The 23,069-nt window shown below is 40.6% G+C and overlaps 1 long non-coding RNA gene across 1 annotated transcript in view; it reads left to right on the top strand.

Annotated features, from left to right (window-relative positions):
• The window catches only part of LOC137635941 (uncharacterized), a 31,614-nt gene extending 9,811 nt beyond the window's left edge, over nt 1-21,803 (top strand). Inside the window, exon 3 of the long non-coding RNA XR_011042827.1 lies at nt 21,722-21,803. This is a non-coding gene — a long non-coding RNA (uncharacterized lncRNA). The remainder of the gene's footprint in view (nt 1-21,721) is intronic.
• The last annotated feature ends 1,266 nt before the right edge of the window (nt 21,804-23,069 follow it).

Below are 23,069 nucleotides of genomic sequence, written 5' to 3'. Positions count from 1 at the left end.
CTAAGCAGAGACACGTTCGCTAAGTTCCTGTAAGGGTGCAGCGCATGGGAAAAGTGTATCCTATGTACTTTTAATGGCAAGGGGAGGAGAAGCTTTGTTAACACCCCTATGGAAAAGTGATTGGGTACTATTATTATAGAAATGGTATTCAACTTCAAATTGCTTTCTAACCAAGTTGATCATGTTTCAACCTCCATCCCTGTAAGTCTTCATTCTTCTTGGTGGTATGGAAACGTCCATGCCTGGTGATTTACCGGACTGGGGTTTGAATCCCCTCAAGCACGATAGTTTCTTGTAGTGTCTGCAAACTCGCCATCTTTGTGAGCAAAGGATGGTGGGTTTGGGGTAGCCTTTAGTTATACCTGCATAGTCATTATCAGCCATTGCCTGGTCCTCCCTGGTGCTGGGTTGCATAGAGATAGGGTGCTTGGGCACTGATCATATGTATATATCGTTAGTCTCTAGGGCATTTTTTGCGGTGGTAGGACAATTGCCTCCCCGGACAATTGTGTCCCCAGACAATTGCGTCCCCAGACAATTGCGTCCCCGGACAATTGCGTCCCCGGACAATTGCGTCCCCGGACAATTGCGTCCCCAGACAATTGCATCCCCAGACAATTGCGTCCCCTGACAATTGCGTCCCCGGTGCGTCCCCAGACAATTGCGTCCCGGCAATTTGCGTACCTGTACTTGTTTTTAGTGACTAGGTAATATTTGTTAAGAGAAACGAAAGTAACTCTGTCTATGGTATATCTGTACGCATGTATATATGTATGTCTGTATGCATGTTATCACTCGATTACAGAACTACTAATTAGTGTAAATAAGATATATGTCATAGAACCACTGAGGTACAGAACTCAGAATTTCTGTACTTATCTATGATTTTTCTTTTGTATTTACGTAGACCTTTAGAAAACAATTCCTGAGTTCTCTAGAAGCAGAAGAGAATTTTTATTTACGGCAGTTCAACCTCAGTTGTTGGAGTGGGCTTATCTTTTAGGTATGAACTTAAAAGTAGCCAACGTAAGTCATTATTAAGGAAATATAACTTAAACTTTTTAGACTTATAGAAAATTTATAGTGTATTCATTTATTTAAAGGTTTTCCATTTCATAAAGTTTTTAAAGATAATAAAACATGCAAATGAAGTATTGATGTCTATATATATGACCTTTCGTGTCGAGTATGGCTAAAGGTATAATTATTGTCAAAGTATGAAGCAAGAATCTAAATTATTTGATGCCATTAAAACATATGCATATTTAGGGTGGATAAAGGTATAGTTGTAAAGGCTATGCCTCACCCCGGAACCTGAACCTGAACCTGAAGGTATAAATAAAATTACTGTGTAAAAGTATAGAGTAAAGGTAAAGATAAAAAGCTTTATAGAATCAGTAAAACACACTTACAGGTATGCTAATATCTGGGACGCATATGTCCGAGGACGCAATTGTCCTTGGTCGCAATTGTCCGGGACGCAAATGTCCAGTACGCAAATGTCCGAGAACCATTTTTCGCTAATCAGGGCAATGCCACTGTCCCTTGCCTCTGCCATTCATGACAGCCTTTAAACATTTAAACCGGTCTTTTGCCTGCTACAGATATGAGCATTTTATGGAGACATAGTTTTTGGTGCAGCACTAAAGGTTAGGTAAAACTGGGCCTCTTAGAAGGGGTTAGGTTAGGTAGGATTGTTAGCTGAATGGTTCATTTATAAGATTGCGAGAATGATTTGAGCTTTTGCCTTTTTACATAATCATTGAATGGTCACCAATTCCATTGTAGAAATTTCATTAGATGTGTTACATACTTGTTTTGGGGCCTTTGTATAACAGCGGCCTGTTCCTCCTGCTTGCATAGTGAATTATCCTAAACCTAACCTACAAGCCGTGTCCTTACCTACTTACCTAACGGGGAAGGTAGGGGGGCTGACGTCCCTCTGCGATCACCCTTACACTGCCGTATTCTTAGTAGTCCGTCATCATAGCTATGGTCAGCAGATCTTCTTGGAGAAGGACACTCAATAATCAAACCATTGTTCTCTAGTCTTGGGTAGTGCCATAGCTTCTGTACCATGACCTCCCACTGTCTTGGGGTAGAGTTCTCTTGCTTGAGGGTACACTCGGGCATGCTGTTCTGTCTTGTTTCCCTTCTTTCGTTAAAGTTTTTATAGTTTATATATAAAATATTCATTTTAATGTTGTTACTGTTATTAAAATATATTATTTTAAGTGTTTAATAACACACTTATTTCCTAGTTTCCTTCCTCACTGGGCCTTGTTGGAGCCCCTGGGCTTGTAGCATCCTGCTTTTCCAACTAAGATTGTGGCTTAGCAAGTAGTAGTAATAGGTGGCCGCTATTGTACATAACCCCCTTGTTTGTTTATTATTGACGCAACGGGAATCCATGTTTGAAATATCAATTTCTTCTCATCTTCTGTTTGAGTTATTATTGTATGGTAGCCTATCAGTACGTCTATTTGACCACTATGTCCAATTGCTGTCTTGATTTGGCCTTATTTTCTTTAGAATTCACCATATTGGTCATGTCTTAAGACAACACATTATTAGTGACTGCTCCATAGAGAGGTTAGTGGTCTCATTGCATGTCATGTGGTACCCTACATTATTCGTATTATTATCATTATTATATCTTGCCTAGCTACAACCCTAGTTTGAAAAGCAGGATACTATAAGCCCAGGGGCTCAAACAGCGAAAGTAGCCCGGTGAGGAAAGGAAACGAGGAAAAATAAAGTATTTTAAGAACAGTAACATTAAAATGAATATTTCCCTGTATAAACTATAAAAACTAACAAAGCAAGAGGAAGAGAAACAAGATAGAATTTTGAGCGCGAATGTACCGTCAAGCAAGGTATTTTTGTAATAGACTGTCTTTGCAGTTACCTTCGGCTCCTAACTGCGCTTGCTTTATAGCCAGCTAATTTACCTCTGTTCCTTCTTCCTTCCATCTTACTGTCCAGCTTATTTAACTTTTAGTAAATAGTGTAACTGTTTTGGTGTTCTGCCCCAGTTGCACTTGGGCAGTGAATGGGCTTGCAGGCACTAGCCCCCATCATATATTGCCTAAATTCATAAATCCAATCCAATCCATCGCCTACTTTTATAGAAGTCCATCTGATTATATTTATCGCACGAGTGTTTTGACGACTAGGGCTTGTTCGTTTATCTTGGGCTGTCGTATCTTTGCTCTTGTTGTCCCTGCTGCTCCTCCCTCCATTTGCGGTCACTTCATAGGGGATTCCACCAGCGAGTATAAGACTCGCTGATGCTGGCATTTATTTCTTCGGAGCATATCTTATCAGAACAAGACAAGAAGGGGGTTCGGCCCCTCACTGATATATCCACTTCTATATTTGCTGCTTTTCTCGGTAATTGTTTATTCTCCGTTTGGATTTAAAGTTATAATACAATTGGTGTGCTGAGTAATTCTTTGTTTTTTTGGCCATGATTAACTTTGTTGACGATGACGGTTATCAGAAGCACAATAATAAATATGCTGCTTTTTATGCGTGTACTTAACAGTACAGTACTGTACAGTACTTTATTTCTTGCACAACACAAATACTGTATATCATTTACTGTGTGGTAGTTTACGATAGATTAAGGACTAGTTTAACCATAGTTTTGTGTAGCACTGCATAGTTACAGGACAAAAACTTTTTCTTATTTGGATTGGGCGATCAGTGTGAATTATTGATTGGTTCTGATATGCACTACCTAACCTAATGTCAGTTTTGTAATAGTAAACATAAGGTGCCATGACATTTGATTTTCTAATTGAATTTTGTATGGGGGCTGGTGGTTTATTGACTTGAAGTGTGTACTTTATAGCTAACCCTACAGTTTGTGGTGACGTTTGTCATATGATAATTGTCTGGGTATAATTCTTGTGATGAACGTCTAAGCAGAGACACGTTCGCTAAGTTCCTGTAAGGGTGCAGCGCATGGGAAAAGTGTATCCTATGTACTTTTAATGGCAAGGGGAGGAGAATCTTTGTTAACACCCCTATGGAAAAGTTATTGGCTACTATTATTAGAGAAATGGTATTCAACTTCAAATTGCTTTCTAACCAAGTTGATCATGTTTCAACCTCCATCCCTGTAAGTCTTCATTCTTCTTGGTGGTATGGAAACGTCCATGCCTGGTGATTTACCGGACTGGGGTTTGAATCCCCTCAAGCACGATAGTTTCTTGTAGTGTCTGCAAACTCGCCATCTTTGTGAGCAAAGGATGGTGGGTTTGGGGTAGCCTTTAGTTATACCTGCATAGTCATTATCAGCCATTGCCTGGTCCTCCCTGGTGCTGGGTTGCATAGAGATAGGGTGCTTGGGCACTGATCATATGTATATATCGTTAGTCTCTAGGGCATTTTTTGCGGTGGTAGGACAATTGCGTCCCCGGACAATTGTGTCCCCAGACAATTGCGTCCCCGGACAATTGCGTCCCTGGACAATTGCGTCCCTGGACAATTGCGTCCCCGGACAATTGCATCCCCAGACAATTGCGTCCCCGGACAATTGCGTCCCGGCAATTTGCGCACCTGTACTTGTTTTTAGTGACTAGGTAATATTTGTTAAGAGAAACGAAAGTAACTCTGTCTATAGTATATCTGTACGCATGTATATATGTATGTCTGTATGCATGTTATCACTCGATTACAGAACTACTAATTAGTGTAAATAAGATATATGTCATAGAACCACTGAGGTACAGAACTCAGAATTACTGTACTTATCTATGATTTTTCTTTTGTATTTACGTAGACCTTTAGAAAACAATTCCTGAGTTCTCTAGAAGCAGAAGAGAATTTTTATTTACGGCAGTTCAACCTCAGTTGTTGGAGTGGGCTTACCTTTTAGGTATGAACTTGAAAGTAGCCAACGTAAGTCATTATTAAGGAAATATAACTTAAACTTTTTAGACTTATAGAAAATTTATAGTGTATTCATTTATTTAAAGGTTTTCCATTTCATAAAGTTTTTAAAGATAATAAAACGTGCAAATGAAGTATTGATGTCTATATATATGACCTTTCGTGTCGAGTATGGCTAAAGGTATAATTATTGTCAAAGTATGAAGCAAGAATCTAAATTATTTGATGCCATTAAAACATATGCATATTCAGGGTGGATAAAGGTATAAATAAAATTACTGTGTAAAAGTATAGAGTAAAGGTAAAGATAAAAAGCTTTATAGAATCAGTAAAACACACTTACAGGTACGCTAATATCCGGGACGCTTATGTCCAAGGACGCAATTGTCCGGGGTCGCAATTGTCCAGTACGCAAATGTCCGGGACGCAAACGTCCAGTACGCAAATGTCCTAGAACCATTTTTTGCTAATCAGGGCAATATCACTGTCCCTTGCCTCTACCATTTATGACAGCCTTTAAACATTTAAACCTGTCTTCTGCCTGCTACAGATATGTGCATTTTACGGAGGCATAGTTTTTGGTGCAGCACTAAAGGTTAGGTAAAACTGGGCCTCTTAGAAGGGGATAGGTTAGGTAGGATTGTTAGCTGAATGGTTCATTTATAAGATTGCGAGAATGATTTGAGCTTTTGCCTTTTTACATAATCATTGAATGGTCACCAATTCCATTGTAGAAATTTCATTAGATGTGTTACATACTTGTTTTGGGGCCTTTGTATAACAGCGGCCAGTTCCTCCTGCTTGCATAGTGAATTATCTTAAACCTAACTTACAAGCCGTGTCCTTACCTACTTACCTAACGGGGAGGGTGGGGTGGCTAACGTCCCCCTGCGACCTCCCTTTACACTGCCGTATTCTTAGTAGTCCGTCATCATAGCTATGGTCAGCAGATCTTCTTGGAGAAGGACACTCAATAATCAAACCATTGTTCTCTAGTCTTGGGTAGTGCCATAGCTTCTGTACCATGACCTCCCACTGTCTTGGGGTAGAGTTCTCTTGCTTGAGGGTACACTCGGGCACGCTGTTCTGTCTTGTTTCCCTTCTTTCGTGAAAGTTTTTATAGTTTATATATAAAATATTCATTTTAATGTTGTTACTGTTATTAAAATATATTATTTTAAGTGTTTAATAACACACTTATTTCCTAGTTTCCTTCCTCACTGGGCCTTGTTGGAGCCCCTGGGCTTGTAGCATCCTGCTTTTCCAACTAAGATTGTAGCTTAGCAAGTAGTAGTAATAGGTGGCCGTCATTATACATACACCCCCTGTTTTTTTATTATTGACGCAACGGGAATCCATGTTTGAAATATCAATTTCTTCTCATCATCTGTTTGAGTTATTATTGTATGATAGCCTATCAGTACGTCTATTTGACCACTATGTCCAATTGCTGTCTTGATATGGCCTTATTTTTCTTTAGAATTCACCATATTGGTCATGTCTTAAGACAACACATTATTAGTGACTGCTCCATAGAGAGGTTAGTGGTCTCATTGCATGTCATGTGGTACTCTATATTATTCGTATTATCATTATTATATCTTGCCAAGCTACAACCCTAGTTTGAAAAGCAGGATACTATAAGCCCAGGGGCTCAAACAGCGAAAGTAGCCCAGTGAGGAAAGGAAACAAGGAAAAATAAAGGATTTTAAGAACAGTAACATTAAAATGAATATTTCCTTGTATAAACTATAAAAACTAACAAAACAAGCGGAAGAGAAACAAGATAGAATTGTGAGCCCGAATGTACCGTCAAGCAAGTTATTTTTGTAACAGACTCTATGCAGTGACCTTCGGCTCCTAACTGCGCTTGCTTTATATCCAGCTAATTTACCTCTGTTCCTTCTTCCTTCCATCTTACTGTCCAGCTTATTTAACTTTTAGTAAATAGTGTAACTGTTTTGGTGTTCTCCTCTAGTTGCACTAGGGCAGTGAATGGGCCTGCAGGCACTAGCCCCCATCATATATTGCCTAAATTCATAAATCCAATCCAATCCATCGCCTACTTTTATAGAAGTCCATCTGATTATATTTATCGCACGAGTGTTTTGACGACTAGTGCTTGTTCGTTTATCTTGGGCTGTCGTATCTTTGCTCTTGTTGTCCCTGCTGCTCCTCCCTCCATTGGCGGTCACTTCATAGGGGATTCCTCAAGCGAGTATAAGAGTCGCTGATGCCGGCCTTTATCTCTTCGGAGCATATCTTATCAGAACAAGACAACAAGGGGGTTCGGCCCCTCACTGATATATCGTCTTCTATATTTGCTGCTTTTCTCAGTAATTGTTCATTCTCCGTTCGCATTTAAAGTTATAATACAATCGGTGTGCAGAGTAAATCTTTGTTTTTTTGGCCATGATTAACTTTGTTGATGATGACGGTTATCAGACGCACAATTATAAGTATACGGATTCTTATGTGTGTACTTAACAGTACAGTATTGTACAGTACTTTATTTCTTGCACAACACAAATACTGTATATCATTTACTGTGTGGTAATTTAGAATAGATTAAGGATAAGTTTAACCATAGTTTTGTGTAGCACTCTATAGTTACAGGACAAAAACTTCTTCTTCTGTGGATTGGGCAATCAGCGTGAATTATTGATTGGTTCCGATACGCACTACCTAACTTAATGTCTGTTTTGTAATAGTAAACATAAGGTGCCATAACAATTTTCTAATTGAATTTTTTAGGGGGGCTGGTGGTTTATTGACTTGAAGTGTATACTTTATAGCTAACCCTACAGTTTCCAGTACAGCACTTATCTGTGGTGACGTTTGATACATGATAATTGAGTGGGTATAATTCTTGTGATGAACGTCTAAGCAGAGACACGTTCGCTAAGTTCCTGTAAGGGTGCAGCGCATGGGAAAAGTGTATCTTATGCACTTTTAATGGCAAGGGGAGGAGAAGCTTTGTTAACACCCCTATGGAAAAGTGATTGGGTACTATTATTATAGAAATGGTATTCAACTTCAAATTGCTTTCTAACCAAGTTGATCATGTTTCAACCTCCATCCCTGTAAGTCTTCATTCTTCTTGGTGGTATGGAAACGTCCATGCCTGGTGATTTACCGGACTGGGGTTTGAATCCCCTCAAGCACGATAGTTTCTTGTAGTGTCTGCAACCTCGCCATCTTTGTGAGCAAAGGATGGTGGGTTTGGGGTAGCCTTTAGTTATACCTGCATAGTCATTATCAGCCATTGCCTGGTCCTCCCTGGTGCTGGGTTGCATAGAGATAGGGTGCTTGGGCACTGATCATATGTATATATCGTTAGTCTCTAGGGCATTTTTTGCGGTGGTAGGACAATTGCGTCCCCGGACAATTGTGTCCCCAGACAATTGCGTCCCCGGACAATTGCGTCCCTGGACAATTGCGTCCCCGGACAATTGCGTCCCCGGACAATTGCGTCCCCGGACAATTGCGTCCCCAGACAATTGCATCCCCAGACAATTGCGTCCCGGCAATTTGCGTACCTGTACTTGTTTTTAGTGACTAGGTAATATTTGTTAAGAGAAACGAAAGTAACTCTGTCTATAGTATATCTGTACGCATGTATATATGTATGTCTGTATGCATGTTATCACTCGATTACAGAACTACTAATTAGTGTAAATAAGATATATGTCATAGAACCACTGAGGTACAGAACTCAGAATTACTGTACTTATCTATGATTTTTCTTTTGTATTTACATAGACTTTTAGAAAACAATTCCTGAGTTCTCTAGAAGCAGAAGAGAATTTTTATTTACGGCAGTTCAACCTCAGTTGTTGGAGTGGGCTTACCTTTTAGGTATGAACTTAAAAGTAGCCAACGTAAGTCATTATTAAGGAAATATAACTTAAACTTTTTAGTCTTATAGAAAATTTATAGTGTATTAATTTATTTAAAGGTTTTCCATTTCATAAAGTTTTTAAAGATAATAAAACGTGCAAATGAAGTATTGATGTCTATATATATGACCTTTCGTGTCGAGTATGGCTAAAGGTATAATTATTGTCAAAGTATGAAGCAAGAATCTAAATTATTTGATGCCATTAAAACATATGCATATTCAGGGTGGATAAAGGTATAAATAAAATTACTGTGTAAAAGTATAGAGTGAAGGTAAAGATAAAAAGCTTTATAGAATCAGTAAAACACACTTAAAGGTACGCTAATATCCGGGACGCAATTGTCCGAGGATGCAATTGTCCGGGGTCGCAATTGTCCGGTGTCGCAATTGTCCGGGACACAAACGTCCAGTACGCAAATGTCCTAGAACCATTTTTTGCTAATCAGGTCAATGCCACTGTCCCTTGCCTCTACCATTTATGACAGCCTTTAAACATTTAAACCTGTCTTCTGCCTGCTACAGATATGTGCAATTTATGGAGGCATAGTTTTTGGTGCAGCACTAAAGGTTAGGTAAAACTGGGCCTCTTAGAAGGGGATAGGTTAGGTAGGATTGTTAGCTGAATGGTTCATTTATAAGATTGCGAGAATGATTTGAGCTTTTGCCTTTTTACATAATCATTGAATGGTCACCAATTCCATTGTAGAAATTTCATTAGATGTGTTACATACTTGTTTTGGGGCCTTTGTATAACAGCGGCCAGTTCCTCCTGATTGCATAGTGAATTATCTTAAACCTAACTTACAAGCCGTGTCCTTACCTACTTACCTAACGGGGAGGGTGGGGTGGCTAACGTCCCCCTGCGACCTCCCTTTACACTGCCGTATTCTTGGTAGTCCGTCATTATAACTAAGGTAGGCAGCTCCTCTAGAAAAAGGACTCTCATAAATCAAACCATTGTTCTCTAGTCTTGGGTAGTGCCATAGGTTCTGTACCATGACCTCCCACTGTCTTGGGTTAGAGTTCTCTTGCTTGAGGGTACACTCGGGCACGCTGTTCTGTCTTGTTTCCCTTCTTTCGTTAAAGTTTTTATAGTTTATATATGAAATATTTATTTTAATGTTGTTACTGTTATTAAAATATATTTTAAGTGTTAATAACACACTTATTTCCTAGTTTCCTTCCTCACTGGGCCTTGTTGGAGCCCCTGGGCTTGTAGCATCCTGCTTTTCCAACTAAGATTGTAGCTTAGCAAGTTGTAGTAATAGGTGGCCGCTATTGTACATAACCCCCTTGTTTGTTTATTATTGACGCAACGGGAATCCATGTTTGAAATATCAATTTCTTCTCATCATCTGTTTGAGTTATTATTGTATGATAGCCTATCAGTACGTCTATTTGACCACTATGTCCAATTGCTGTCTTGATATGGCCTTATTTTTCTTTAGAATTCACCATATTGGTCATGTCTTAAGACAACACATTATTAGTGACTGCTCCATAGAGAGGTTAGTGGTCTCATTGCATGTCATGTGGTACTCTATATTATTCGTATTATTATCATTATTATATCTTGCCAAGGTACAACCCTAGTTTGAAAAGCAGGATACTATGAGCCCAGGGGCTCAAACAGCGAAAGTAGCCCAGTGAGGAAAGGAAACAAGGAAAAATAAAGTATTTTAAGAACAGTAACATTAAAATAAATATTTCCCTGTATAAACTATAAAAACTAACAAAGCAAGAGGAAGAGAAACAAGATAGAATTTTGAGCGCGAATGTACCGTCAAGCAAGGTATTTTTGTAATAGACTGTCTTTGCAGTTACCTTCGGCTCCTAACTGCGCTTGCTTTATAGCCAGCTAATATACCTCTGTTCCTTCTTCCTTCCATCTTACTGTTCAGCTTATTTAACTTCTACTTCGTAGTGTAACTGTTTTGGTGTTCTCCCCTAGTTGCACTTGGGCAGTGAATGGGCGTGCAGGCACTAGCCCCCATCATATATTTCCTAAATTCATAAATCCAATCCAATCCATCGCCTACTTTTATAGAAGTCCATCTGATTATATTTATCGCACGAGTGTTTCGACGACTAGTGCTTGTTCGTTTATCTTGGCCTGTTGTAACTTTGCTCTTCTTGTCCCTGCTGCTCCTCCCTCCTTTGGCGGTCACTTCATAGGGGATTCCACAAGCGAGTATAAGACTCGCTGATGCTGGCATTTATCTTTTCGGAGCATATCTTATCAGAGCGAGACAAGAAGGGGGTTCGGCCCCTCACTGATATATCGACTTCTATATTTGCTGCTTTTCTCAGTAATTGTTCATTCTCCGTTCGCATTTAAAGTTATAATACAATCGGTGTGCAGAGTAATTCTTTGTTATTTTGGCCATGATTAACTTTGTTGATGATGACGGTTATCAGACGCACAATTATAAATATACTATACTGCTTTTTATGCGTGTACTAAACAGTACAGTACTGTACAGTACTTTATTTCTTGCACAACACAACTATTGTATATCATTTACTGTGTGGTAATTTAGAATAGATTAAGGATAAGTTTAACCATAGTTTTGTGTAGCACAGCATAGTTACAGGACAAAAACTTTCTTCTTTGGATTGGGCGATCAGTGTGAATTATTGATTGGTTCCGATACGCACTACCTAACTTAATGTCTGTTTTGTAATAGTAAACATAAGGTGCCATAACAATTTTCTCATTGAATTTTTTATGGGGGCTGGTGGTATATTGGCTTGAAGTGTGTACTTTATAGCTAACCCTACAGTTTCCAGTACAGCACTTATGTGTGGTGACGTTTGACATACGATAATTGAGTGGGTATAATTCTTGTGATGAACGTCTAAGCAGAGACACGGTCGCTAAGTTCCTGTAAGGGTGCAGCGCATGGGAAAAGTGTATCCTATGTACTTTTGATGGCAAGGGGAGGAGAAGCTTTGTTAACACCCCTATGGAAAAGTTATTGGCTACTATTATTATAGAAATGGTATTCAACTTCAAATTGCTTTCTAACCAAGTTGATCATGTTTCAACCTCCATCCCTGTAAGTCTTCATTCTTCTTGGTGGTATGGAAACGTCCATGCCTGGTGATTTACCAGACTGGGGTTTGCGTCCCCCTCAAGCACGATAGTTTCTTGTAGTGTCCCTAGGGCATTTTTTGCTAATCAGGGCAATGCCACTGTCCCTTGCCTCTGCCATTTATGACAGCCTTTAAACATTTAAACCTGTCTTCTGCCTGCTACAGATATGTGCATTTTATGGAGGCATAGTTTTTGGTGCAGCACAAGTCCATCTCTATTTGAGGCAAGGGACGTTCAGCATCATTTGAGTGTTTTGTCTACGTGTGCCCGGTGATTCACCTCGGCTTCCTATGTCTGCGGTTTTTGTTTTGCTTGCGGCTTACCCACCTTCGACTGTGGTTGTAACCTTTGCTCTGATTTCTTTGTGGCATCTGAAGCATCTGCGGTTTTCACTACACTGCTATGTCAACGGTTTCTGGTCCTCTGTTCCTGCAACTACGCTCACATAACCCACTTCGACTACTGCCGAGCCCAATGTTTATGCTTCCTTCCCACTCCTTTAGCTGTTCATGCGTATAATTCCTGATGCTCGTTCACCTCTGGTTGCTACGTCTTACAGTTTCTAGAGATGGATGTCCCACCTTCAGCATCTGTGATTAGTAAATCTTCTGCTTTCTTAAGGATTATTCAAGCTGAGATGTATGAAGAGTATCATCAAGTAGATGAATGTCTTAGCACTGAGTATTCTGATAATTTTAGACAGGCTTTGTTTGTCTGGGATTGCTTCTCTCATACCTTTGTCTTTACTCAAGAGGGCTTTGTGTTATTCATCTCAAAGTATATACAGTACTGTTCACTACTTCTTTTTGTGTAGTACTGTATTGAACTGACCCTGCATAGTTTTCTTTTGAAATGGTCAAAGTGCAGTTTATTAGTTCTGTAGTTACAGATAAAAAACTGCGTCTTACGTTCATTTCCTCCCTACAAAAGGGCGAGTAAAGGGCAAGGGATGCGATTTTCCAATGGCTCCCATACATTTATCCTCTTTATGGGGTCGCAGGCTGCAGACGTTGTTTTTTTTGGCCATGATTAACTCTGTTGATGATGTTGGTTATCAGAAGCACAATTATAAATATACTGCTTTTTATGCGTGTACTAAACAGTACAGTACTGTACAGTGATGGCCAAGGAATACGGTTGGCCAATGGCTCTCATACATTCCTCCTCTTATGTAATCGCAGGCTGCAGAGGTTATATAGGATTTTGGGCTTTTTTTTTTCAGTTTTTGTATTACATTGATGTAAGGGATTACCTCCTCCATCCCTTCCCTTGTCATAATTGTATTTTCTACTAATGTAAGGAAGAGATTTCAGGTCTAGCGCATAACTTGCTACAGCCCTTGGAGTGATCTATACGGGTGCGTGCGTGAATAACTGACTGTACAGTATTCATCTACTGGCATATCGTGGGCCCTCAGGAAATCTGTTCCAAGTAGCGGGACTGACGCTGATGACTGCCGTGATTAATATCTCTTAATCATTTGCCAGTGAACACTTACTTTTGTAGGTTCTATAAATCCTGTTTGTGGTGCTGTTTCTGTCTGGCTTCATGGGACATACAGAAGTGCTTCTCTGACTAGCGAGGAGACCAAGTAATAGGAACGCTGTTTATTTCTGTCTTTGGATTATATTCAAACATGCTCCTCCATCTGGCAAGGAATCAAATCAGTCATCCCGGGTTTGAGCTCACAAAATTGGACATATCGGATCTATACCAGCTCTCGGGTAGAACCTGTCTGGGGCACAATTCTTGAAGGCTAGAGATGGTTAAGGACAGAACCGTCTCTGCTCCTTACCTATGAGATAAACCTACAGGTCCCAGGATGCTAGTACTGTATCCTTTGCCTAGTGGTAGTTCATAAACAGATCGTGTAGCAAACCTAGCTCCTTCGTGGGACAAGAAACGTATCGTATGAGATAGCGATGGCAATGTAAGTTTAGAGTAAAAGATAATTGACTGGGTCTTTTACCTTTTCTTTTGTCCCCTTCCTTGGGGTACAGCAGTTGCTTCGTTATGTGTTGGATCTTACGCTAGATGTAGTGGAGCCACGTGATCTAGCAACTTTACTTACAAATAGGTTTTGTTTAGAAGTTTCTCCATCCTCCGAGGGGGAGAGGTGTGACCAAATGTATGCAACCCATTTTTCATAATGACCATAAAGGTAGGGGAGACTCTTGACGTTTTGCGGCAGCTGTTGCCTTCCTTTGGGTGTTTCAGGTTCATCCTCTAAGGAACGGCTTGTTGAGGCTCTGCGGACAGGGACACATCGGGCGCGAATACGTGCCTTCCCAGGGGAAGACTTTGGTTTCCTTCTTAGAGTTTCCGAAGGTTGTAGGTCTAAGGAACCTCCCATGTCTCTGCCCGTAGTGCCCACAGTACAGTAGTCTCAGCTCCTTTTGCTTTTCTCGTTCTTGCTACACCGTTAGTTAAATGAGAGCAGTTACTGACTGGTACCCCTCAGGGTTTCCCGTCAGGGGATCCCTTCGGGGTGAAGTCAGAAACTTGCTGCGGCCAAGTTTTGCAACCTTTTGCTTTCTATGCCTGCCCTCAGCCTCAGCTTTCTCAGCAAGCTGAGGGTATGGATAGTTTGCTTCCACCTCTTTCAGCCGATGGTCGCCCATCACGCCAATGACTTCAATGCCCCTCTCCTGAATGGTCACTTCCCAGGGGATTCCAAAAGCGAGTATGAGACTCGTTGATGCTGGCATTTATTTCTTCGGAGCATAGCTTATCAGAGCAAGACAAGAAGGGGGTTCGGCCCCTCACTGATATATTCACTTTTATATTTGCTGCTTTTCTCGGTAACTGTTCATTTTCCGTTTGCATATAAAGTTATAATACAATCACTTTGCAGAATAATTCTTTGTTTTTTTGGGCCATGATTAACTTTGTTGATGTTGGTTATCAGAAGCACAATTATAAATATGGTGCTTTTTATGCATGTACTAAACAGTACAGTACTGTACAGTGATGGCCAAGGGATACGGTTGGCCAACGGCTCCCATACATTCCTCCTCTTATGTAATCGCAGGCTGCAGAAGTTATATAGGATTTTGGGCTGTTTTTTTTTTTTTTTTTTTTTTTTTTTTTTTTTGTAATACATTGATGTAAGGGATTACCTCCTCCACCCCTTCCCCTGTCATAATTGTATTTTCTACTAATGTAGCTTAGAGATTTCAGGTCTAGCGCAAAACTTGCTATAGCCCTTGGAGTGATGGGGACTATAGGTGTATGTCTTTGAAATAAGGCTGTGTTTACAGTATTTATCTACCGACATATCGTGTGGCCTCAGGAAATCTGTTCCAAGTAGCGTGTCCGACAGTGACGTCTGCAGAGATTAATGTCTGAATCATTTGCCATTGAACGTTACTTTTGCAGGTTCCATAAATCCTATTTGGGGTGCTGTTTGCAGTAGACACTTGGAAGGTTTTGGGACCTGGTTTTATTCGTTTGTTCGGGATGGCTGGGACGAACAATTTACATGCGCCTTTATTGACAAGTAATTGCATGTGGAACATCTCCCTGGTATTGTAAAACACACAGTTTTCTGTTTCCTGGAAGAAATACGGCCAAAGGCAGACACTTTTCCCGTTTGAAGCCAGCGAGACTCAAGCAGTCTCGCTGATGTCTAAGCCAGGTGAACCTCGTCTAACATTTTTAGGAAATCATTGAGGGACATGATGAAAGCAATAGAAATTGCTGTGAGCCTTTTGTTGTAACTTTGTCTGTAGGTTACACTATGCCTGCTGAGAAGGTTTACGGACTGATACTGTTTACTCTTACGAATGGTGTATTTGACGGAGAACTGGATATCATTCATTGATGTGTGTGCATGGTTCCCCAAACACCATTGAAGACAGGCACGACTAATGGAGTATAGCCCATCATAAGAATTAAGACCACTCCATTACCATAGACCTGACGGACATGTAACCTTGGATCTGTTCTCTGTTCTACATGAGCCTTTCTCCGTAGCATTTTTGGGAAAAGTAGTGATCAATTCAAAGCCCATTGCTTCTTTTTGGATACCACTCCCCCAATGTTTCTATCGGCACTCGTCTACTGAACGGACAGGTTTCGGCGATAGCTCCGTTCTGCCATCCTACAGGGAAATCTCTTCAGCATCTAGACAGACTTCCTTAGTTGACGAAGTTATCCTGCACAGCCACCTCCAAGTGTCGGCTCCAATAGTTCCTGAAGCTTTAATGGTTAACAACTAGTATTCTCCATACCTTCGGGTTAGGTAGCAACACGAATATGGGATGATCTACCTGGTAGCGGCACAATGAGTTTTAGAAACTAATGCAACACCTTTATACATTGTTTTTACACTTTCTTTATGGTAAAGTAATGTAAACGTACATCTGTTCTGTTCAGAGAAAGGTTAGAATCCTTTCCGTGATATCTTAAGACAACATTTGTTAGGAAGAGCTAGGTAGTGCTGTTGATTACTGTATATGTACAGTACATGAATGCATTTACAAATACAGGAACTATAATGTAGACTGCATTAAGGTCTATCTAAGCTTTATAGAAGGCACAGTTGATAGGTAGTATGATTGTTTTAGCTTCATGCAAGCATTGAATCTAAGTTAAGCCACACAGCTCATGTTGTACAACAGAAGTACTGTACAATATAATCTTTTATGCTTTTCCTCTGGGAACTTGGGGCTTTTAGAGTCTTTATCAGAGGTCCTAGTACTCTGGGTTGATAAGGGAGCCTTGCAATCATCTGTCTAAGATTCACTTGCTTCGTCATGACTGAGGGATGCTCATGTCTTTTACCAGTGATAATTCTCTTGCTTTTTATGGAAACACCCTATAAACTACATTTATGTGTTTTGACTGTAAACCTAATGGTAAAGTACTAGTGGCTTACCCTTGCCTTAGATAAGAGACCTCATTTTGAAGGCACTGTGTCTAACCTTGATGGCCTGACCTGTTAACTAACTGACCCTGTGTACTGTTAAACTAACTTATTTGTACAGTTTCAAATTTGTTTTTACAATCTGAGACAATTAGCCTTGTCACTTTCTGCTTTTCCAAGGTAGGATTTATATCGTAGTATGCATCCTGCCATGTCTATTAATCGTTCTACGTCAATATCTTCTTAAAAGGTTTTACGTCGGCTCTTCCCTTTATGGTTGTCAGTCTTGTAATTGTTCTTCTTAACTCCTGTCACATCTAGGTCTTCATCTATCCCCATTTCCATGAACATACCCTTATATGCTACAGCACAGGGTAAAGCTAAATGTGCTTCAGCATATGCCAATGAAAGGCGTTTGCGTATCTGCGGATTTTAGGTTTAGGAACTTGGGTCAAGAATGCTTACTAAGAAGGACTTTTATATTGCTTATGACCTGTGATCTATTGATAGCTGAATGATTAGACAAGATTGGGCGTGACTGCTTATACGTAAACTACCTGAGACCTCGTCCGATGTGAAACTCCGAAGTACAGCAGTTGTCCCCATGATGCCTGTGGTTACTGATACGAGAATGACCTCAGTCGTTAATAGATTAACTGGAGCGGAATTGAAAACAACCAAGTAGTGTTTACACTCTCATGGTGACCTATATGGTAACGTCCCTGATTGGTGATCGCCAGACTGGAGTTCGAGTCCCGCTGAAACTCGTTAGCTCCTTTGGTCGCTATGACCTCACTATCCTTGTGAGGTATTGATTAGGGGGTGCCTATAGATCTACCGGCTGAGTCATCGGCAACCATTGTCTGGCCCTCCTTGGTTCTAGCTTGGGCGCAGAATCACTGTCCCCTCCCTCTGCCATTCATGAATGGCATTTAAAACTTTAATTTTATTTGCTTGAAGTAAAAGTATTGAGTTGTCTTTGCACTTTGGTCTTTACAAACATTTAAGCCTCCATTATTCCATATTGCTATCCAATCTCTCGTGGGTTACTACTCAATGGAACTGTGGTTTTGTCCCTCAGTTGCAGGATGCCTGAAATAAAACAAACTTAAAAAGCAAAGTATAAAAGGAAAGTAACGGGATAACCTTTTGAACTGTCAATTCATGACCTTGAAAACATGAGCTTGAATAACGGGTCTCTCTCTCTCTCTCTCTCTCTCTCTCTCTCTCTCTCTCTCTCTCTCTCTCTCTCTCTCTCTCTCTCTCTCTCTCTCTCTCTCTCTCAGCTGATAAAGGGAATCCATATACCCGTGTAGTCTCTCCCTCCCGGCTATGACTGCGCAACCATGTGTGTGTGTGTGTACTCTTATGTAGGTGTGCGCGTGTACATTCTGTATGTACATGGTGGTAGTGTGTACGCTTATGTAGGTGTGCGCGTGCACATTCTGTACGTACGATGGTGGTAGTGTGTACGCTTATGTAGGTGTGCGCGTGCACATTCTGTACGTACGATGGTGGTAGTGTGTACGCTTATGTAGGTGTGCGCGTGCACATTCTGTACGTACGATGGTGGTAGTGTGGACGCTTATGTAGGTGTGCGCGTGCACATTCTGTACGTACGATGGTGGTAGTGTGGACGCTTATGTAGGTGTGCGCGTGCACATTCTGTACGTACGATGGTGGTAGTGTGGACGCTTATGTAGGTGTGCGCGTGCACATTCTGTACGTACGATGGTGGTAGTGTGTACGCTTATGTAGGTGTGCGCGTGTACATTCTCTATGTACATGGTGGTAGTGTGTACGCTTATGTAGGTGAGCGCGTGCACATTCTGTACGTACGATGGTGGTAGTGTGTACGCTTATGTAGGTGTGCGCGTGCACATTCTGTACGTACGATGGTGGTAGTGTGTACGCTTATGTAGGTGTGCGCGTGTACATTCTGTATGTACGATGGTGGTAGTGTGTACGCTTATGTAGGTGTGCGCGTGTACATTCTGTACGTACGATGGTGGTAGTGTGTACGCTTATGTAGGTGTGCGCGTGCACATTCTGTACGTACGATGGTGGTAGTGTGTACGCTTATGTAGGTGTGCACGTATACATGGTGGTAGTGTGTACATTCTGTATGTACATGGTGGTAGTGTGTACATTCTGTACGTACGATGGTGGTAGTGTGTACGCTTATATAGGTGTGCGCGTGTACATTCTGTATGTACATGGTGGTAGTGTGTACGCTTATGTAGGTGTGCGCGTGTACATTCTGTACGTACGATGGTGGTAGTGTGTACGCTTATGTAGGTGTGCGCGTGTACATTCTGTACGTACGATGGTGGTAGTGTGTACGCTTATGTAGGTGTGCGCGTGTACATTCTGTACGTACGATGATGGTAGTGTGTACGCTTATGTAGGTGTGCGCGTGTACATTCTGTACGTACGATGGTGGTAGTTTGTACGCTTATGTAGGTGTGCGCGTGTACATTCTGTACGTACGATGGTGGTAGTGTGTACGCTTATGTAGGTGTGCGCGTGTACATTCTGTACGTACGATGGTGGTAGTGTGTACGCTTATGTAGGTGTGCGCGTGCACATTCTTTCCGTTCGATGGTGGTAGTGTGTACGCTTATGTAGGTGTGCGCGTGCACATTCTGTACGTACTATGGTGGTAGTGTGTACGCTTATGTAGGTGTGCGCGTGTACATTCTGTACATACGATGGTGGTAGTGTGTACGCTAATGTAGGTGTGCGCGTGTACATTCTGTATGTACATGGTGGTAGTGTGTACGCTTATGTATGTGTGCGCGTGTACATTCTGTATGTACATGGTGGTAGTGTGTACGCTTATGTAGCTGTGCGCGTGTAGATTCTGTACGTACGATGGTGGTAGTGTGTACGCGTGTACATTCTGTACATACGATGGTGGTAGTGTGTACGCTTATGTAGGTGTGCGCGTGTACATTCTGTATGTACATGGTGGTAGTGTGTATGCTTATGTAGGTGTGCGCGTGCACATTCTGTACGTACGATGGTGGTAGTATGTACGCTTATGTAGGTGTGCGCGTGCACATTCTGTACGTACGGTGGTGGTAGTGTGTACGCTTATGTAGGTGTGCGCGTGTACATTCTGTACGTACGATGGTGGTAGTGTGTACGCTTATGTAGGTGTGCGCGTGTACATTCTGTATGTACATGGTGGTAGTGTGTAGGCTTATGTAGGTGTACGCGTGTACATTCTGTATGTACATGGTGGTAGTGTGTACGCTTATGTAGGTGTGCGCGTGCACATTCTGTACGTACGATGGTGATAGTGTGTACGCTTATGTAGGTGTGCGCGTGTACATTCTGTACGTATGATGGTGGTAGTGTGTACGCTTATGTAGGTGTGCGCGTGTACATTCTGTATGTACATGGTGGTAGTGTGTACGCTTATGTAGGTGTGCGCGCGTACATTCTGTACGTACGATGGTGGTATTGTGTACGCTTTTGTAGGTGTGCGTGTGTACATTTTGTATGTACATGGTGGTAGTGTGTACATTCTGTACGTACGATGGTGGTAGTGTGTACGCTTATGTAGGTGTACGCGTGTACATTCTGTATGTACATGGTGGTAGTGTTTACGCTTATGTAGGTGTGCGCGTGTACATTCTGTACGTACGATGGTGGTAGTGTTTACGCTTATGTAGGTGTGCGCGTGTACATTCTGTACGTACGATGGTAGTAGTGTGCACACTTATGTAGGTGTGCGCGTTTACATTCTGTATGTACGGTGGTGGTAGTGTGTACGCTTATGTAGGTGTGCGCGTGTACATTCTGTATGTACGGTGGTGGTAGTGTGTACGCTTATGTAGGTGTGCGCGTGTACATTCTGTACGTACGATGGTGGTAGTGTGTACGCTTATGTAGGTGTGCGCGTGTACATTCTGTACGTACGATGGTGGTAGTGTGTACGCTTATGTAGGTGTGCGCGTGTACATTCTGTACGTACGATGGTGGTAGTGTGTACGCTTATGTAGGTGTGTGCGTGTACATTCTTTACGTACGATGGTGGTAGTGTGTACGCTTATGTAGGTGTGCGCGTGTACATTCTGTACGTACGATGGTGGTAGTGTGTACGCTTATGTAGGTGTGCGCGTGTACATTCTTTACGTACGATGGTGGTAGTGTGTACGCTTATGTAGGTGTGCGCGTGTACATTCTGTATGTACGATTGTGGTCTATATCAGCTGATAGCGTACTTCCTGAGCGTTCTGTTTTAAAATTGTTTGAAATCATACTTTATATATATATATATATATATATATATATATATATATATATATATATATATATATATATATATTCTTTTTTTATTTTAACTTTGGCATATATTACTTTGTGGTAGAAGATTCTTAACATTTTTAAAATGGCAATGACGTTATACAACTAGCGAAGTAGACAAAATTCTTAATTAGAATTTTATTTGATGTCCTAATCTATTATATATTTTATTCCTATTTTGTTTGTTTACAGACACACACACACATATATATATAGATATACACACACATATATATATATATATATATATATATATATATATATATATATATATATAATGTGCCTGTATAATCTATAATTATGTATATGTATGTGTTTACACTACAGTATATAATACAAAAACTATGTATACATACACCACATATATGTATATACACACAGTATGTATAATTTGTGTGTGTATACATTATTCATATAAACACACACACACACACACACATATATATATATATATATATATATATATATATATATATATATATATATATATATATATTTATGCATATATCATAATCCATTGTATATACAGTGCTGTCTGTTCTCATTCTTGTGATAAAAGTTGTTGTTTAGGTTTTAGGTGTAAGGAAAACAAGGTCATATACTTGGTACATTGTTTTTTAAAGGACTGTTTGTATCATTTCAGATAGATATAGTGCCTGAGTGTACCGTCAAGCCAAAGAACTCTTACTGTCACCAAGTGGATTGTATCCACTGAACTTAAAAGTGTAGTAGTCCCTCGAGCGAAGAAGAACTTTTCTCGAATAGGCTCGAGTACAAGGTGTGCCAAGCAACACTCTTAGGTGCGTGAGAATTACGTGCCAAGAAGAACGACTTCTGAACATTAATAAAAAGGTGAGAAAAATCTCTTGATTCAGTAACATACATTGTGCTTGAACCTTAGGTTAGGCTTTATCTACATGCATAAAAGCTAACGTCAATGGGTGGATGTCCATCATCTTTGTAACAAGACATCCAGTTTGAAGGTTTAAAGGTTCTTGCAAATGAAGTGTCATTGCTGTTGCTTTTCCAATTTGCATCTTCTGAGATGTCCTTCTCTATTACTTCTTCTTGCAAAGTCCGTATCCATTAATTCATAGTTATCATATGTCTTCTTCATTTTTCCAATTTGTTTAGGTAGCTTCCTTCAATTCAAGTTTTTTGTCTTTATTTATTGGTTTTAACATTCATTCCATAAGCTTACCAAATCTTCCTCTTTGTTTCTGTCATGTGGCTTCTTGTTCTACCTGCTGACCGCCTTCAAATTCCTTGATTGTTCTCTGCAAGAGCTTTAAGTATCCCCTGTATTTGAAATGCCTTTTAAAAGTTGCTTATGAATGGCAGAGGCAAGGGACAGGACAGTTTCGTAGATAATGGCCATATATACATATGATCAGTGTCCAAGTTGCCTCTCAATCAAGTAAGACCAGGAGAGCCAGGCAATGGTTGCTGGTGGTTTGGCTGGTACATCAATAGGCTCTCCCAAACCATTCCCCATCCTTTGCTCACAAGGATGGTGAGGTTGTAGACACTGCTAGAAACTATAGAGCTTGAGTGGATCTGCCCTTTTTTGGTGTTTCCTAGATTCTTATCATAGCAACTTTCAATAAACTTTTTAAAGGATTTTATTCTTCTTTGCAGTGGTTAACTTTTTCAGTCCCTTTTCTTTCCTTATTCCAGTAGTAATCCCTTCGCTATCTTCTTTTCCTCTTTCAGCACTGGACCACTGACTTTTATTTCATAGTGTGAATAAATTGTGTGTGTGAGTAATTGATTCTTGTGTGGGGGGGATAGAAAATTCACTCACTTAATAGTCCTAAATCTTATGACTCAGTAAACTACAGAAATGTCTTTCATGTGATGTAAATTCTAGCAAGCAAACTAGCAAGATTAGCTGTTGTTAGTATTCCTCCGGTGCCTTAGATGACCGCGGAGGTAGCAGCAGTAGGGGACTCAGCAGTATGAAGCTTCATCTGTGGTGGAAATGTGGGAGG

The sequence above is a fragment of the Palaemon carinicauda genome, unplaced genomic scaffold (assembly GCF_036898095.1).
Source record: "Palaemon carinicauda isolate YSFRI2023 unplaced genomic scaffold, ASM3689809v2 scaffold20, whole genome shotgun sequence".
NCBI lineage: Eukaryota > Metazoa > Arthropoda > Malacostraca > Decapoda > Palaemonidae > Palaemon > Palaemon carinicauda.
Note: the sequence above shows the minus strand (reverse complement) of the source record. Positions and strands in the feature narration are given on the sequence as shown.